The following is a 17,540-nucleotide window of genomic DNA, read 5'->3' on the forward strand; positions in this document are numbered from 1 at the left end:
CTAAGTACTCAATAAATGAAAGCTCTAGTTGTGGGTCTGGTATACTGGGCACCGCTTAAGAAGGACCAAACTTCGGGGCACCTGGGTGGTTCAGTCAGTTAAGAGTCCGGCTTTGGCTCAGGTCATGATCTCATGGTTCGTGGGCTCGAGCCCCCAGTTGGGTTCTGTGCTGACAGCTCAGAGCCTGGAGCCTATTTTCTTTTTTTTTTTTAATTTTTTTTTTCAACGTTTATTTATTTTGGGGACAGAGAGACACAGAGCATGAACGGGGGAGGGGCAGAGAGAGAGGGAGACACAGAAATGGAAACAGGCTCCAGGCTCTGGCCATCAGCCCAGAGCCTGACGCGGGGCTCGAACTCACGGACCGCGAGATCGTGACCTGGCTGAAGTCGGACGCTTAACCGACTGCGCCACCCAGGCGCCCCTGGAGCCTATTTTCAATGCTGTGTCTCCCTCTCTGCCCCTCCCCGACTCATTCTCTGTCTCTGTCTCTCTCTCTCAAAATTAAATAAACGTTAAGAAGAAGAAGGAGGAGGAGGAGGACGACGACGACGACGACGACGACGACCAGGCTTCTATGCTTGAAGAGTTTGATGACTGGTGAGGGAAACAGACTCTAAGTAAGCAAGCAAGCAAGCTCCCTTCGAATTACAAGTTGACGTGTTCCGTATGGAAGTGAGTAAGGTACTGGGATAGGCAATGATAGTGCCTCTTGCCTAAGGGGTGCAGGGCCCCTTCTCTGAGGAGGTGATGTTTCCCTCAGGAGGTAAAGGGTAAGAAGGAGCTAATGAAATGAAGGGGTGGGGGCAGAATGTTCCAGGTGTTGTGTGTATAGCTTGTGTGCTCCACTCCACACGGGCTGCCCCTTCCCCGTTTCTATTTTCTAAAGCTGCGGAGACAAACTGTGGAGCCACGGTGATAAAACTAGGGCAGTAAAGGATATAGAGAAGTCGCTAGACATTGACACAGACTTGGTGGCAGTCGACGGCAGGAGGTGCACAAGACGGTGGTGGGGACCGATCCTTAGTGTTTGGAAAGCCGGCCAGCTAGAGGGAGAAACGAAAGCCATCCCCCCCGCCAACCGCAAACCGGCCAAAGACGTGACGTTAAAACCCTACAGAAAGAAGAATATCGGGGCTACTGGTTTCTGATTGGGGCAGTGGTGTTGGAAAAGCCTTCCGAAACAAGACCAGAAAGGGCACAAGCCGTGGATGGATTCGGCACCATCAGAATGAGGGGTGTGTGTCCAGCGCAGGAGAGCAGAGACAAAGGAGGAGGCGGATGCCAAAGGATGAGACCAGGCAGTTCCCAGAGGGAGCCGGTCAAAGGGCCAGCAGCTCACGAAGAGATGTGCACATGCACTCCTGGTGCAAAGTCCAAGCTGTGCGAGTGAAAGCTTCACACGGAAGCCGCTGCCTCCTCCTCCTCCTCCTCCTCCTCCTCCGCCCCAGAAGGGTGGTGCGTAGAAAGGCAGGCTGCATCAAGGTGCAGGGGGAAGAGGGGAGGCTTGCTGGCACTCTGCCACTGGGAGCTGCTCCCGGGACCCCTGGGGACGCGGCACCATGGCCATGAGTGGAGGGCCCAAGGGCATCCGGAGAGCCAGGCTGTCCCCCACGCCAAGTCCCTGGCCTAGGGCTGGTTGTGCCGGGAGGAAGGGGAGCTTCTCCCTCCTTCACACAAATCGCCACCACCTTCCTCCTACCCAGAGGTTGGTGGGGGAGCAGCCCCCCCCCCCAGAGAGGGCGCCTTCTGCTAGTTCATGCAGAGGCGCCATTTGGGTTATAGGGCCCTGGCCTTTGGAAAGCCATTTGCCCACAGTCAAGGACTGTGACCCAACAAGGCCACTCTATCTATCTCAGAGACATCTGAGGCCATCTATCTCAGAGACATCTATCTCAGAGACAATTGGCCTGGCCATCTATCTCAGAGACAACTCAGGACAAAAGGAACCCCCCCCCCCCAAAAAAAAGCTTGGAGGGTCAGGGACTTGGAGGCCACCCAGGTGTCCAGCCCTGGGGAAATGGATGAGAATATTGTGCACTGTTAGAAGCAACTATTACACATCACTGAACACACCTTGGTGCTGAGTGGTGGGGGGAGGGAAGGGGGGGAAAAAAAAAGAACCAGACTGAGAGCTGTAGCACAGAATTAGTCATGTTAATTAAAAGCATATACAAACACAGAACAGCACGACATGTTTTATAAGGACTCATGCATATTTAAGAACATATATCAGCTACGTTAGCGAGGATGCTCATGGGGGCAGGGGACTGGGAAGCAGGGATGAAGGAAGAAAAGCATGTTTAAAACACAAACAAGCCCATGGAAAGAGTCCTCCATAGGAGGTGAGCAGGTGGGTTCCTGTGCCTGCCCTGCCCCTGGGGCTGATCAGAGTGAAAAGGCACAGAACTGAAGCCAACGTAAAACTCTGCCTGTCCTCCGAGGCCGAGGACACGCTGGTCTCCTTCAGGGAAGCTGGGGCCTTCCTTTCTCCGAGTGTCCCTGGCCCCACATTGATAAGGATGTCAGTTGCAGCGAATGGCCAAGTGGCGTGAACTTAGTAGCGAGAGTTGGGGATTCCCATCTCCTTTCTATCACCAACCGGATGGGTGACCGTATGCAAATGAGGTTCCCTCTCTGGGCCTCAGTTTCCCAGGGGTGGTTCCTCAGTGGCAGACGTAGGCTGGATTTGCTGGCAACGATTTCCCCTTCCCCCTGGCTCACATTTTGCTTGCCTTTCCTTCAAGTTAGGTGCCGCCAAACTCTTGGGTTCTGGCCAATAGAGCGCGGATGGAAGTGATATATTCCACTCCCGGGCCTGATCATGAACACCTCCCCATGTGATTTTCTATGTTCTTTTTCTTTTTCTTTCTTTCTTTTTTTAATGGTGAGGGAGTCCAAGTTTAGCTTCAGCACCACTGGCTCCCCCTGCCCCGACCTTAAAAAAATTTTTTTTTACATTTATTTATTGTTGAGAGACAGAGAGAGACAAAGCATGAGCAGGGGAGGGGCAGGGAGAGAGGGCAACACAGAATCCAAAGCAGGCTCCAGGCTCCGAGCTGTCAGCACACAGCCCAATGCGGGGCTTGAACTCAGAACCATGAGATCATGAACTGAGCCGAAGTGGGTCACTTAACCGCCTGAGACACCCAGGCGCCCCAGTCTATGTTCTTACACTGTCTGCTGGTAGGTTGCAGGGATCCCCCAGAGCCATAGTTTAAAAGGAGATTGGGTCCCTGAGTCACCCCTTGGAGGAGAGACACCCAGGAAAGTGCCTCGCTGATGGCACTCATGAGCAGATGTTGAGCACGGGCATCAATCCATCAATGGACAAATACTGAGGGAACCAATGAGCGTGCATCGTTGGAGAGGACGTCACGTCCTGGGTCATTCTGGGGGAGACACGAGTCGTTTTTGGAAGGAAGGAATAATGTATCTCAAAGGAATGAAAAAGTCATCTTTTGATGCATTAGGTCCCCATGGGCAATGGCATTAGGTCTATGGTTTTCCATATCCAATCTGCAAAGCCACGGCTCAGCGTCCACACAGAGAGAGATCGGTTCATGGGTACCAGGGTCGGGCACCTAATTCTGGATTTTTTTTTTTTTTTAAGTAATTTCTACACCCAATGTGGGGCTTGCACTCACGACTCTGAGATCAAGAGTCGCATGCTTTTCAGGCTGAGCCAGCCAGGTGCCCCTAATTCTGTATCTTGATCCGAATGCCAAGACCTTATTAAGATAAAAAATAAAGTCTGAGGTGCCAGGCTGGAAGGTGTGGTTAGTGTTTATGAGGCAGATGGGCGGGGAGGGGAGATCTTTCACCACAAGGCTCGCCTTGTCATATACACAAACTCATCTCCATGGCAATTGTTCTCTCTGCAATTTCCCTTGAAGCAGCCATTTGCGTTTCTTGATTTCCACACGACAATGACCTTGTTAGGTCCTGTTAGATAGAAACAAGACGGATGCTCCAACAACACAGGCTTCTGTGCCCAGTTTCCCTCTGGCTAATTACACCGTGTGGAAGCTGCCCAGGTGGACCAAACAGAGGCCTGATGGTTAATTTAAATAACAAACAGTGTCAGCCGGGCCATTAACTGATGGTCCCCAACTGCTCAGCTGTTCCCCATCAGCAAAAGGATCTGTTCTCTCAGCCTAGCAAGGTTATAAAAGGCCAACCAAGAGCCGCCCCCCCCCAGAAGTCCCCCAAATGCCAGTGCGTGCAGTGAGGACGGGCCTTTATGCAAACACCACAGTGCCTCAGCACCTAGGACCAAAGCCAGACCCCTCTGGGACGACTTGAACTCTGCCAGTTTACTGGTCTCATCCCTTTCCCCCACTATTTTTTTTTTTTTTTTTTAGTTTATTTGTCTATTTTTGAGAGACAGAGAGAGAGAACCCCAAGCAGGCTCCACACTGTCAGCACAGAGCCCGATGCAGGGCTCAAACCCCTAACATCGTGTCCTGAGCCACAGTCAGATACCTAACTGACTGAGCCACCCAGGTGCCCCTCCCTTTCCCCAATTATTAAAGAAAACCTGTGTGCTCTGACCTATCTTAGCTGTTCCGTTCATGATTGGCATAAATATTACTTTCCAATGACACTGAATTTTGAATTTTTTTCCCCAAAGCATTTGCTAGGTTATTTTCCTCTTGTCCTTACAAATCGTCCCCATCCATTTGTCTGCGATTTCAGCTGGGTCACCATCTGGCTGTGGGAGGGAGACTCGAGCGTGTCCTTCTTCCGGGCGCTGGGAGCAGATCCCACCCGGGTGGGGCTGGGTCCGGCCAGACAGAGCAGACGTCATAGGTGGTTGGTGCTGGGAGAGCCTCCGTGGTGGCAGGCAAACTGAGGCCAGGAGAGGGGCAGCATGGCAGTGCATTGGGGTAGAGCTAGGTTTGGGCCTGTGGTTACTACCTATTCTTCCAGAGCTCCATGCTGCACCCCGGCCATCCCCCAGGGCCCGGAGAGAAGGCCAGGTGCCCTCCCTGCAGGATGGAATGTGTAGGCTGGCTCTCTCTCCACCATGAGCGGCCAGTCGTGTTGGGCTCCCTGACTCTATTCCCACTGCTGTCTCCCCAGCCGGCCTTGTGGTGGGGGGCATCTGGTCGACCCAACCTTCATTTCCTGGTCCCTGCTGTCCTTGTCTACAGACAAGCTGTCCTTTCCTCACTTGATGTGTCCTGAAACACCCCTAGAGGTTAGGGTTTAGTAGGTCTGGGGAATGGCTTGAGCACTGAGATTTTTAAAGAATACTCCAGGTGGTTCTAGAAGGTATTCAAATTTGAAAACCACTGCCTCCTCCCCTGACCCAGGAAGGGACAGATGGGCCAAAGTGGGCTAATTAGCGTCCTTCCCTGGGATTGCACCGTAGATATAAGAAGGTCTCTCCTGCTGTTAGCAGTGGGGGGCCTGGGTGGCTCAGTGAGTTAAGCATCCGACTTGTGGTTTCGGCTCAGGTCACGATCTCATGGGTCTGTGAGTTCGAGCCCTGTGTCAGGCTCTGTGCAGGCAGCATGGAACCTGCTTGGGATACTCTCTCGCTCTCTGCTCCTCCCCCCACTTCTCAAACTAAGTAAATAAACTTAAGAAAAAATCAAAGCTGTTAGGAATGTCAGCCTGTCTGCGCACAGCTCCTAGCCGCCCTCCGCGGCTGCCCCTCTCCTCACACTGGCGCTCCAGCCCCTCTGGACCCCAGGTAACCCCCAGAATCACTGAACTGCTCCCTGGACATGCGTCTTTGCACATGGTATCTCTGTTTCTTGGAAGGGCCTCTTTCTCATGAAGTCCTACTTAACTCACAAGAACCAAGTACTCACGATTTATGCTGGGAGACCATCCCGTCTCCCCCGTGGACTGGGTCCGGGGCCGAGCTCTTGGACTGCCAGTCCTGTGTGCTCCGCTGAGGACCTCACTGCTGGGCTGTCATCGTCTGTCCACACCTGTGTTCCTGCCAGATGGGGGGCCTCTCTGAGGAAGGGGCTGAGGAAGGGGCGTCCTGCTCCAGTCCACACCGCCCCCCTCCCCTCAACTTAGGCTTCCCTTGCATCTGGGCACAGGGTGAGGTCTGATGAATCTTTATTTGATAAGTGAGTCATATTTAGCTCTGGGGTTATCACCTAGCTACACAGCATTGGGGCTTATCCTGTTTCTCAGTGTGTCTGAGAGGGAGGGGGAAGATGAGAAGGGTAGAGAAAGCAGGTGTCACAAAACAGTGGGGAGAGAGAGGGAGGGGGAGGAAGAGAGAGTTGGAGGGAGAGGGGAGAGGGAGGGGGAGAGAGAGGGAGGAGGGGGCTGAATTGAGGCGGAGGGAGCAGGGAGTGGGAGGGTTAAGGGAGGGGAGGGACAGGGAAAGTGGGAGAGGGGGAGGGCACAGTCCTCAACTCTTCCGTTCCTTCCTCGCCTGACAGACACTTTCTCAGCTCCTACTCTGGGGCGTACAGAGAAAATTTCCCAGGATGAACTAAAGAGCGGATGATTAAAATAAAACCATCAGTCATGCGGCCCGATTCGCAGAGCCCAGACCGTGTGGGGAGCGTTTTGCTTCTCCACTGGGCAGGGCAAGACAGCGCCTCTCAGAACAGAGGCCCCACCTTAGACGCGAGAAATAGGGCACCAGGGCTGTCTCCTGACACTCCGATGGTCTCTGTGATGATCTGTGTTGCTTTTCCTCCCTGAGACTATTCCACCGCAGCCATCACACCACACACATCACAGTACTGTCTCCTCAGTTTTCTCTCCGTGGCCCAAGTCAATGGGGTCCCTTTGTCTATGGCCCGAAGGGAAACCAGAGCGGCCGTGAAAAATTGCATTTTCTAAACCTGCCATTTTATAATTTTTTTTTACATTTATTTATTTTTGAGAGACAGAGTGAGACAGAGCACAAGCGGGGGAGGGGCAGAGAAAAAAGGAGACAGAATCCGAAGGAGGCTCCAGGCTCCGAGCAAGCGTTCAGCACAGAGCCCGATGTGGGGCTCGAACCCGCGAACTGTGAGATCATGATCTGAGCTGAAGTCGCTCACTTAACTGACTGAGCCACCCAGGCGCCCCTAAACCTGCCATTTTATCAAAACTATGTTTATAAAACTACAAAAAACAAAAAAAAGAAGAATCAATGAACAATCGGGAACACAGAAGAGGGTTATTTTGGTTAAGATCGGAAATCCAACTCCATCTAGCTTAAGTGAGCAAGGTAATTCATTGATTCACTGTCTCAGGAATGCGCGTGGCTAACAAATAACAAAAACCGTCTCCAGGTGGAATAAGGAAAAGGTTCCATTGTTTCATAGAATATTTGGAGATGCGCAGTCCAGGGCAGGGGAGAATGCCCGGCACTGTCCTCCGCTGGGCCCCATCAGCCCTTGTGGTTGCAAGGCTGATAATCCCCAGCTCACACCTACAGGGGGCAATAAACCCAAAAAAGGAAGAGAAGGAAGGAAGGAAGGAAGCACCAGTCAAGTTCTGATTGTATCTATCAATTATCTATAGCTGTGTGACAAATCACCCCAAAATGGAGTGGCTGAAAGTAACAACCACACATCCACTCATGAATGTGTGGGGCAGCTCAGAAGTTCTGATCCGAGCCAGGAGCGGTAGATCTCAGACTCCAGTCGGTGTGGTCCAGGGATGTGGGGGCATGCTGAGAAGTAAAATAAGGTTCTGTGAACAAATACATTTGGGAAACGCTGGGTTAAAGAAAGTTTGCTTGTTCTTCGAGCCACAAACATTCATTGAGCATATATTATGTGCCAGTGTTCAAGGGCCTGAGAGCGCATCCAAAACCCAAACCCAAACAGACAAAAACCCTGCCTGGGGGTATGGTCTGGTAAGAAGGTCGAAGAGTTTTCTTTTCTGCAGGATTTCTCAGGGCCTTTAATATGCTAACAGGCATTACCCGAAGAGTGTAACGCGTCCCGTGTTTCCCAGAATTATTGGACCTTTGGTATAAGAACTGAAGTTCTTTGAAGTAGACTTTGAGAAACACTAACTCTGTTCAACCTCCTGTTGTACAGATGAGGAAGTTGAGGTAATATTCAAGGTCACCCAGGCAGAGCTGGCACCTGAGCCATGGTCACCCAACTCCCTGCACTTCCACAGCCTTTCCCCTTGATCTTGTATTTCCTTCCTTCCTTGTCCTTTTTCTTTCTTTTCTTGTCCTTTCTTTCTTTTCTTTTCCTTTCTTTTCTTTTCTTTTCTTTTCTTTTCTTTTCTTTTCTTTTCTCTTTTCTTTTTTCTTCTTTTCCCCTTCCTTCCTTCCTTCCTTCCTTCCTTCCTTCCTTCCTTCCTTCCTTCCTTCCTTCCTTACCTGACTTCAGAGAGCCAAGATTTGGGAGGCTGTAATGAACTCAGATGCTTGAGATCAAGTGAGCTGAGAGCTCCCATGCCCTCCACTGGGCCTCCTGGGCTGGAGCCGTGCACAGACGTCACACCTCCGGCCACATCAGTCATGTTCTGTGACCTCTCCCTGAGCTCAGCCCTGCTGATGTGAGCAGCTGGGCCTGTCCCTTGGGAAAAGAGGCAAACTGGGACATGGGAAGACAAATGAGACTGTTCGGGGAAGGCCACCTTACGAAAGCATGGCTCACAGCTTGGGGTTTGGGGAAGCTGCCTGCTTTCTGGATCAGACTGTCCTCTGTGGATGTCCTCGGTCGCTCTCATGCCCCCCCCAATCTGCTCCCTGAAGTGTGGGGACCACGTTTAGTGTCCAGAATCTGGTAAGATCTTTCAGTGCCTAGGGATGCTGCTTATGCGGTGGCCAGGCCGTGAGTGAGCACAGAGGGGCACCTGAGGCACGCAGATATAAATCATATACAAGATGTCATCAAGTGAGGATAGCACTTGGTGGAGTTGGGACTGGGGCCCAGGTCTCCCTGTCCTTTCACAACACCTACACTTTTCCCTGAGAAATAACTGTCTTCAGCACTGAAGACTGAAAGTAGTGGGACAGAGGATCCCAATTCTGAGGACCTCAGAAGGTTTAGGAGGAGCAAGTAAGGCATGATTTGTCAGAGAATGTTGACAACAATAAAGTGAGGAGGGATAGCATTAACTTATGTCTTGGGCCCTGTTCTAGGGGCTTCTCAAACATTACTGCAGTAATAAATGTCGCACTTTTCTGACAAGAAAACTGAGGCTCATGGGGGTGAAACCACCGGGTCACTTGCCAGCAATGGCAGACCTGGAGAGAGACCTCGGTTTGAGCTGAAAGCTGAGTCTTTTCACGGCCTCACGTGTTGGCCTTGCCCCAGCCACACAGAGTGATCATGTTGGGGGCAACTATTCTTCTTGAAAATAGTCTGTCAACTAACCATTTAAGAATATAAACTGCCTTATCGACCTAAAGTGGGTGTGCCTGCCCTTACTGAGAGCCCAGCATCCTTCCCTTTCTGGAACTTTCCACCTCTCTCTTCCCTCTTGCACTGGCTTCGCGAAAACACTAAAACCTTATTATGAAATAAAACAACCGGCTTCAAGACCAACAACAGCCCCTTCAACTGGCTTCTTTCTTCTCCAAATATTTCTTTAATATTGTGTGTTTGATTTCAACCCCCCTAAATGATCTTAACTTTTCCCCTGAACTAGAAAAATAAGAAATAAAACACTCTACTGGGAAGAAAAGGAAAATTGTATGTTCTTTTGTTTACACGGGTGTACAGAAAATCATTACGGATCTCCGTGTGGCCTTGGTGATTTTCCATTGTGATACAGGAGAGAAATGGAGAAACTGGAATTTGCAACCAATCTCGGGGGGATTTCTTTTCTATTTGGGTGACCCCTGAAAGGCTTCTGGGCACATAGCTATTTTTGAAAGGAAGGAGGAAACGCCGAGGGGTGATCCCCATTAGCAGTGGTTCACCCAGACGCTAACTTATTCTAATGTTCGCTTGTGTTTATTTTTACTTAATCTGATGTTTTGATGCAATCGTTGGCATTTTGTTTTTGACCTTAAACCGGCGTAATTTATCTCGGGCATGCCAAGACAGGCAGTGAATGGACTCTCCGTGACCAAGGTGCAGCCAATTTCTTAAATTATGATGTCAGGTGATGCCGTCTGCGGGTGGGGGTGGGGAGGTGGTACGGCTTTGATCTTAACTCTGTGATCATAACTGACCCCTACACTGTCTGGAATAGGAGTTTGTTTCCTCCCACCCAAGGCTGCCGCCCAGAGGCCCTTACATTTGGGGAAGATTTTGAGCCAAATCCTGACCCATGAATTCTGAATGCAAGATGTGCACAGTCAGAATGAAAAATTGCTTTCCTAATATTCTGAGCTATGTAAATCCTAGGAGAAGTAGACTGAGCATCGGATTGGGAGTCCGTTAGTATAGTTCTCCCACGGCCCTGGGATGAAGGTTATTGTTATCCCCATTTTACAGATGAAGGTGCTGAGGCACGGAAAGTTGGACTGATGTGCCCGTGACAGCAAGCAGCAGAGCCCGGGATTCAAGCACAGGCTCCTCCCTACAGAGTCTGGGGCCGTAAGGACCAAGCACAGTGCCTCTCCAGGTCTGCCGTGTTCTCCCTTCTCTGGGCCCTAGTGTCCTCTTCTCTGAAATAAGGGGGCTTAGCTGACTGATTTCTAGGATCCTTTCCAACACCGCCTGCAGATAAAATGCTGTGATTTTCCCCAAAGTCATGTCCCACAGACATCCAGAGTTTACCAGGGATTGGGGTCAAGTTGCCTCACCACAGTGTAAAAAATGAGGACAGTATAGACGAAGAGAAGCAGCCTTTAGTAAGTGACTTCTCTGCATGCCACGTGTTTTATACATGTACTTTGTCTCTCTTCAATCTGTGCCATAACTTAATGAGGTAGGTGCTTTTATCACCCCCATTTTGCAGATGTGGAAACTGAGGTTCAGAGAGAGGATGTGGTCACATAGCTCTAGCTGATGGAGCCAGGATTCACCTCCAGGTTCCTGTAGTACCTTGTCTCCCCGCCCCCTCCCCCCCCCCCAATCAAAGTGTGCCTTTGTAATTGTGGGATTCTCTGAGTGTCAGGGACTGTGTTCTAGTCTTCTCTGTATCTCTAGGAGCCAGCACGGGGGTCTGGCCCAAAATAGCTGGTCAGTAAACAGTATCGAATGAATGAATTGAGCCCAACACCCAGAGCTCATTTCTCCACTTAGCTTACAGCACAACGGTCTCTGTGGGAAGGAAGAAAGTGGGTCTGGGGAGAGGAACTCAGAAAGAGACTTCAGTTATGGGATTAACAGCTTGAACTGATTCGCCTCCCAAACCCAGATGCCCACCTGCCTTCACGAGCTGGGAATTGAGCTCAAAGCAGCAAAATGTGTTGCTGAAATGCTTTCTCCGTGAACCCCTGGTGAACCAGGACTGTAACCTCATTCCTTTCTCCTGTTGGCTGTGTTGTAGTTAGAAGAGCTGACTCCTGAGTTTTAACTTTTTTCTTTGTGCTTTTCGGTAGTTTCAAATTTTTATGTGATGATTTTGAAAAAGCAAAAGGCATGTTTAATTTTAAAGGCAGGATCAGTCGTGAGATTGGATCTTCCTTGTCCAGTGCTCGGAAAACAACAAAGTGTTTGGTGGCAGGTAGCATATATACAAGAATTGTGGCACTGAATTAAAGAGTACTTTTAAAGTACTGGCAGAACACGTTGGAAAGCCTGCTGCTACCGCTGATGCCCACAAGAGGGCGTCTCAGGGTAATCAGGATGCAAAACTCCAGCCCAAGCTCTACCTCCTGAGCTGTAAATGGCCAAAGAGCAGGTTCTGGAATATCAGCAATGACCCTGCTTCTCCAGGACTAGACGTGTGACATTAGGCTCTCTCTCTTCCCCTTGTCATTTGAGCCCTACAAGTTTAATTCTCCCAGGAGTTTCCACTCGTGGGGGCATTTGTGGTTCTCTCTTCGCCTGGGCACGAGTGAGTGAGTGAGTGAGTGAGTGTCTGGAGTGAGCAGAGATGTCATAAGCTGTACATCTGGCTGTACGTCCGGGAGTTTCCTTCAGGAAGATACAGCACTCCCAACCCCTTTTCAAAACTATGGGTCTGCAACAATCATACTTTTTTTTTTTTTTTTTACCAACCTTGTCAAAGTCAACCTGTTTTTTCAGTGTAGGGGAGGGAAAACCAATGAATGGACAATTTTGCACCATTCTCCTGAAGAAGAGAGTCACAGGAAAACCTATCGTGGGAAGGTGGGGAGCATGTCTTCTCTCTGACCCTGAGGAGGGACAGAAGGGAGTCAACATGGCTGAAACCCGCGCAAGAGGCACTTTGCATATGTTTCTTTTTTTATTTTTATTAAAAAAGTTTTTTAACGTTTATTTATTCTTGAGGGGGGGGAGGGGCAGAGAGAGAGGGAGACACAGAATCTGAAGCAGGCTCCAGGCTCTGAGCTGTCAGCACACAGCCCGGTGTAGGGCTTGAACTCACGAGCCACGAGATCATGACCTGAGCCAAAGTCGGATGCATAACCAATCGAGCCACCCAGGTGCCCTTTATATGTGTCTCTTTTAGAACCTACAACAATGCTGGGAGAAAGACATCACTCTTCCCATTTTACAGATGGAAACACTGAGGCTCAGAGAAGTTAACTCATCTGCCCAACATCACGCCCTCTCCCCAGCTCTTTGGGGACACACAGAAGCTAGATTTTAACCCCGGAAGGGCCCAGGCTCCACCAGCCCCACCACTATCTCTATTGAGGCACAGACAGGCTTGGGAGTGACTTTCCAGAGAAGGGGAGGAAAGCAAGGGCAGGTTAGGGCTCAGGCTCCAGATTCAGGAGGCCAAATTACCCAAGCGAGAATTCTAGTAGGCTGCAGGGAGGCTCGTCTCTGGTTCAAGTGTTCAGTGAGCCGGTGCACGAAATCTTTTATGTTTTCCCCCATTAATGCATTCTGTACTTACACTTCTTACTATAATTACTCTGCAGTAATTAACAAGGGAAAATAACACATCTGGGTCTACACTGCAACTCCAAACAGATGTACAAGATGCACAGGCACGTGCAGGTCCTTGGAGTTATTTGACAATTATGTACTGAGCACCTACTATGCACCAGCCTGTTGAGGTGCCGGGGGTCCAGCGGTGAGCTGACAGGGCAAGGTCCCTCGTGGAAGGGGGAGGGGCAGCGATAGACCGTGGGTACACGGACACACCCCAGATATCAGTAAATGATAAGTGCTGTGAAGACAAAAAAATCAGGGTGACATGTGACACGTGGCCAGATTAGCCTCTCCCTGGAGGTGACATTTGAGCCTGTGGAGGTCTGGGGAGAGCATGCCAGGCTAGGGGAAGGGCACGTGCCAAATAGTTTATCATGGCTTTTTTAAAAAATTTTTTTAATGTTTATTTATTTTTGAGAGAGTGTAAGCGGAGGAGGGGCAGAGAGAGAAGGAGACACCGAATCCGAAGCAGGTTCCAGGCTCTGAGCTGTCAGCACAGACCCCAACGTGGGGCCCAAACCCACGAACCATGAGATCATGACCTGAGCTGAAGTCGGACGCTTAACCGACTGAGCCACCCAGGCGCCCCAAGTAGTTTATCATGTTTTAAGAAGGCCCGGAGGCTGGTATGGCTGAAGCCGAGCCGTGGGGCAGTGTGGGGTGGGCGAGGGGCAGGGAAGGGGTGGGTCAAGCCCCTGTAGGGCTGGGGGAAGCCATCAGAAGGCAGTTGGATGTGACTTGAAGCATAATGGGAAGCCCATAGGGGAGCTTTAAGGTGGGGAGGGGGTCACCGCAGAATCTGAATTACATATTTTAAAAGGCTCCCGGCTGCAGCTGCTCTTTTCATCTGTGCGGAGAATAATCGAGAATAATCTGTCCGGCGAAGGCCAAGAGAGGAAGAGGGGAGAGAAGTTGGAGGCTGTCACCGTGAGGAATGACAGGCGCTCTGGCCGGGATAGGACGGCGGATACAGAGACGATGGATTTGGTGCATGTTGCAGAGTTCAAGTCTATGGGATTCGCCCACGGCCTGAAGGTGGAGGAGAGAAAAGAGCGGAAGGAAGGGACATTTCGTTAAGGGTGTGACATGTAGGAATTCATACATTCGCGCAGGGCCCACCGGCCGGTTCATTTGTTCAGCAAAGACGTGGGGCCTGCTCTGCGCCAGGTCCCTGCCAGGCCGGGGGAAGAGCAGTGAGATGTGGACCCGCCCTCAGACGTGGCATAACGCAGGTGACAGACATGTCAGGTATGCGATCGATGACAGACTGGGGTGCGGGCAGGCCGGGAAGTTTGGAGGGGGGCACAGGGCTCCTTAGGTGAGGTAGCAGTGGGGGAGGCTTCCTTGAGAAAGAAGGATCTGAAGGATGAGGCGACTTGAACCGGGGCCAAGGGCAGAAAAGGGAAGAGTGTTTCAGGCAGAGAGAACGGCATGTGTGCGGGTGTTTGAAGGGAGGCTCTGTGGCCAGAGTGGAGGGGACGGGCCGGCGAGCGGATGTGGAGGAGGCTGGGGCCATCCCACGCGGGCGCGGGGCTTGAACAGAGGAGCGCCCAGGACCCCGGTCGCTGAGTGGGCCCGGCTGGATGTGGCTGTGGAGACACAGAGAAGGAAGCGTGGGGCTCCAGGTGACGTACCACCTGGACTAAGCTTTCATTTTGATTCTAGAAAAACAAGGTGCTATGGTATTTCTGGTGCCTGGAGCTTCTGGAGGAAAAGTCACACCCACCACACGCACATGAATGCATAAAAAAAAACCTCTGGAAGGCTCCACACCAAAACCTCAGTGGTCTTTATCTCTTGGTGCTGAGGGCGTGAGTCGTTGGTTTGCTCTTCCTTTCAGTGTTTTCGTGTTTTTGCATTCTGTCTTAAACACGGACTACTTGTGAAATGACACGTCCTAATAAATTAAAAAGAAAAAAGTCTTGCCCTGAAGACAATTGCTCAATGATGTGCAAGTTTTCTTATTCTCTCCCTCTCCGTCCCTGCACAGGAGCCCACAGAAAGCCCCAGCCCTTGAGGCCTGGGAACTGAGTTGCTTAAGAGAAAAAAGGTGACTCTGCCCCCCAGCAGTGATGGGGGTCCTCCGACATCTTTTTTTTTAATTTTTTTTTCACCGTTTATTTATTTTTGGGACAGAGAGAGACAGAGCATGAACGGGGGAGGGGCAGAGAGAGAGGGAGACACAGAATCGGAAACAGGCTCCAGGCTCTGAGCCGTCAGCCCAGAGCCCGACGCGGGGCTCGAACTCACGGACCGCGAGATCGTGACCTGGCTGAAGTCGACGCTTAACCGACTGTGCCACCCAGGTGCCCCTCTCCGAGATCTTTTAATTTGCAAGCACTGTGGGAGGCATTTCGGGTGCAAATGCAGCAGGTGCAAATGCGTGGGGTCTGGAGGCTAGGAGGAAATTTAGGGGAAACCGGAAAGAGTGATGTGTCTGGAGCTGGACAGTGAGGGAGGCAGTAGGAAAGGCCAGAGAGGTAGGACTAGATCTTGCAGACTCTTCTGGAAATGAAGTGTCTCCCGCAGGGCAGCAGGAGTTGAGGAGGGGGGAGGGGGTGTGGTGGTTGTCTCCTAAACAGGTGAGGGAGCGGAGAGTCCCTGGGGACCTGCAGGGCTGCTGCTGAGAGCCAGGTCTCCGTGTGCCTGGGGAGCACTCCTCACCCCAGGCTCCTTCCTTCTCTTCCCCAGCCTGTCCCACAGGTGGGGAGGTGGGGGGTGGGGCGTGTGGTAAGACACCCACAGAAGCTTTCCAAGCCAACCATTCTTCCGGGGACTGAGGTACGATTTGAAAAGGAGAGTTCTTGAAGGTTGGGGGAACACTGGGCCTCCTAGTACAGAGATTGGGACCATCCCTCTTGGAGCCTCTGCAGATGCTGTGGGTGGGGAGGAGGAGGAAAGGGAGGGAAGGAGGGGATGGATGGGGAAGTGAAGGAGGAGGGAGAGGGGGCCTTGAGACTTGGCCCTATATCACCTTTTACAGGAAGGACTGACCCCCCACCCCCACCCCAGGCCAGGCCCTGTGGATCCCTGGGTCCCTCCTCCTGGGGTCTCAGTCTCTCCTTCTGAGCAGGGAGGGATTGGACCCGGAGGCCTCTTGGAGCCTTTTCTGTTGGTTTTCTATCTCCTCCTTCCTCTGCTTCCTGGTCTGGGGGCTTTCTTGCTCTTTTCATGTCTTGGCGGGGGGAGGGGAGGGGAGGTGGCTATGTAGCGTGAGAAACGTGGCTTATAGGCACAGGTGGGGGTTCAGGGAATCATGCTGGGTGCTGGAGCCGCCCACGCGTGGCGGGTCATCGTGCCTTCCAGTAATTCGGTGCCTGTCCTCCACTCCACCCTCCGCCCTCTCCCCCACTCCCCAAACCCACTTGTCTCTCCGCCCGAGGGACCCTCTACAATTATTCCTCCTGCCCCGGGCTCCCTTAGGAAGGCTCCCCGAGGGCCCTCGCCTTCCCCGCCGCGGGCAGGTGCCACTGGGGACGTCCCCAGGCTTCACGGTGCCAGTGCTGCGCGGTCTCCGCTCCGGGGCACCCAGGCTCGCAGACTGCCGAGTCAGCGCTGCCTCGCCGGGCCGGGTGGGGGCGGGTGGGTGCAAACGGGGTAGGTGGCGGCTCGAGCCCGAGCCCCGAGGGGGAGACCCCTGAGGCACCCAGCCCCCTCTCCCAGCCGGATGTTCCTGTTGCCCTGTCGAGCACGGACCACCCCTCCCCCCCCCCCCCCCAACCAGAGAGAGCGCCACTGGGGGCACGGGCACTTGGCTTTACACTTGACTTACTCTTGACCTTGGCCCCTGTGGGATCTGTGTCCTCTTTAGAAAACTGTGGAGATCCTTACCCGGGAGAATGAGGAAGTGCTTGCCAAAGCCACTTTGTAAACACGGATTGCGGAGTTCCGTATTGGGGAAGGGGACTCACTGTGTGGTCTTTTTGTGCCCAGAGTGGGCAAAATGACAGATTTGGAATCAAGCCGCCTGGGTTCTAATCCCCCAGCCCAGTGACCTGGGGCCCGGCCCTCCCGTGCTTAGTTTGAGAATTCATTGTGTTCACACGTTTGAAGTGTTTCAGAGACTGACAGGTGCTAGAAGTGCCCATTAACCATTTCCTGTTGTTACCATCACCCCATTTGCAAGTGGGTAACTGACTCCTGCGGCTCCTTCGTGGTGCCTAGAGCGCTGGGATTCCCCATTTTGCTCTCCCTTTGGTCTTGCCTCCCAACCCACTCCTGCTTCCTCTCCAGGCCCTTCCTCTGAGGATGAGGGAGAGCTGGTAGGGGAAGCCGGAGAAGGCCGGGGTGGGCTGGTTCTGAGCTCTTGAGGGCGGTTAAAACAGCCTCAGTTTGGGGGACACCTGGGTGGCTCAGTGGGTAGCTCATGATCTCCCTGTCAGTGAGTTCTGGCTCTGTGCTGACAGCTCAGAGCCTGGGGCCTGCTTCTGGTTCTGTCTCCCTCTCTCTCTGCCCCTCCCCCGTTCACACTCTTTCTTTTTCTCTCAAAAATAAAATAAGCATTAAAAAAACAACAACACAGCCTCAGTTTGAGTTCCTTGACCCTGAGGGTACCCCTTGTGTTGACTGCCTTGGGGCAGTGGGCAGAACTCTGGGCTCTGAACTGTCCCTGGAAACTGCTGC

Source organism: Prionailurus bengalensis, chromosome D4, assembly GCF_016509475.1.
Source record: "Prionailurus bengalensis isolate Pbe53 chromosome D4, Fcat_Pben_1.1_paternal_pri, whole genome shotgun sequence".
In the NCBI taxonomy this organism is placed as follows: Eukaryota; Metazoa; Chordata; class Mammalia; order Carnivora; family Felidae; genus Prionailurus; species Prionailurus bengalensis.